The following is a 1787-nucleotide window of genomic DNA, read 5'->3' as shown; positions in this document are numbered from 1 at the left end:
GGAAACCAGATAGACTCTGCAATGAAATACAAGAGGTAGTTTATTTTCCTACTGGAGTTCATAACTTGGGAGAACACCTTGAGTGTACTTACATAGAAATTGAACAAGTTCCTGAAACTTATGCTGTTGTCCTTAGTCGCCCTGCGTGGTTGTGGGGGGCAGAAATGAGAGCCAATGAGCACAGAGTTTGCATTGGGAATGAAGCTGTATGGGGAAGAGAAGAAGTTTGTGATGAGGAAGCCTTGCTGGGCATGGACCTTGTCAGACTTGGTCTTGAAAGAGCTGATACAGCTGAAAAAGCCCTGAAAGTTATTGTTGATTTATTAGAAAAATATGGCCAGGGTGGTAATTGTACAGAGGATAACATGGAATTTAGCTATCACAACAGCTTTCTGTTAGCTGATAGGAATGAAGCTTGGGTTCTGGAGACTGCGGGGAAATATTGGGCAGCCGAAAAAGTACAAGAGGACGTTCGTAATATTTCTAATCAGCTCTCTATAACCACCAAGATTGATCTGGAGCACCCAAGCCTGAGGAGCTACGCTAAGCAGCAAAGGAGCATAACTTTTGAAACTATGATGGAAATTCTCTGAGATAAACCAAGTGGCATTAATATGGAGGGAGGATTCCTGACCACTGCAAGCATGGTTTCTGTTTTACTCGGAGACTCCGGCTCTTCTTGCATTCACTTCTTCACGGGGACTCCTGATCCCGAGAGATCTGTCTTTAAGCCTTTTATATTTGTGCCACATATTTCACAATTATTGGATACCTGTTCACCCACATTTGAACTTGAAGACCCAGTTAAAAAGAAGGCACAGTGTAAACCTGACAGAAGACATCCGCTCTACCTGGAACAGCAACAGGCAAGGGATGCAATCCATAATAAGGAAAAAGCCAAAACAATGTTGGACAATATGAAGAAGCTGGAGAAAGAACTATTCAGAGAGATGGAATCAATCCTCCAAAACAAGCATCTTGATGTAGATAAAATGGTTAATCTCTTTTCTCTGTGTGTAAAAGACGAAATTAGAATATGTAAGTCAAATATTGGTCCTTAGTGATTATATAAATGGTAAGAAACCTTTCTTAAAGCTAGAATGCATTGCCTTGGTAGTGATATCTACCTACTTTGAGCAGATCTGATTTTTCTTTAATAGCATACAAGAGATAGTTGGATGAAATATATAGTTGTGGGGAAATATTGAAAAAGAAAGCTTTGAAATCAAACTTATGACAGGATAGCTAGGTATAACTTTAGGTAATGCTGTTGCTTTTAGTCACAATGGCTATTTTTGTCACAATGATTAAGTATTCAATTCTGCATAAAGCATGACATGTGAACAAAAAAAGAGTTAAAAGTATTGCAGTTATCCATGCATACCCATGATTAAAGCACCACAATTCATAATAACTACATCTTGGAAACAACCTACCTGCCCATCATTAGACAAATGGATAAACAAAATGTGGTGTTTATACACTGGAGTAGAATTATACCATGGAGAAGGGTAAACTTCAACCATACATCAATAAATGGCCTTATCTAAAGACCATAATATTAAATGAAATAAGTCAGAAACACATTCTTAAATATCATGGTATAATATCATGTGGTTTGTCTTATATGAGAAACCCAAAATACAAATAAAGAGCAAAATAAACTGTCCTGTCTATTTTGTTTGAATCTGTCTCATTGCTATCTGTTTCTCAATAAAATTATGGGAAAAAAGATATATAACTAGAAGCAAGGTGATCTTTTTCAAACAGGAAGGGGCTCAAGAGAG

General features: G+C 37.6%; 1 pseudogene; it reads left to right on the top strand.

Annotated features, from left to right (window-relative positions):
* Positions 1 to 2: 2 nt before the first annotated feature.
* Positions 3 to 1061, top strand: LOC101585875 (annotated as a pseudogene).
* The last annotated feature ends 726 nt before the right edge of the window (positions 1062 to 1787 follow it).

Source organism: Octodon degus, unplaced genomic scaffold (genome assembly GCF_000260255.1).
Source record: "Octodon degus isolate 3935 unplaced genomic scaffold, OctDeg1.0 scaffold00096, whole genome shotgun sequence".
NCBI lineage: Eukaryota > Metazoa > Chordata > Mammalia > Rodentia > Octodontidae > Octodon > Octodon degus.
The sequence above is the reverse complement of the archived record's forward strand: the minus strand, read 5'-3'. Positions and strand labels throughout refer to the sequence as shown.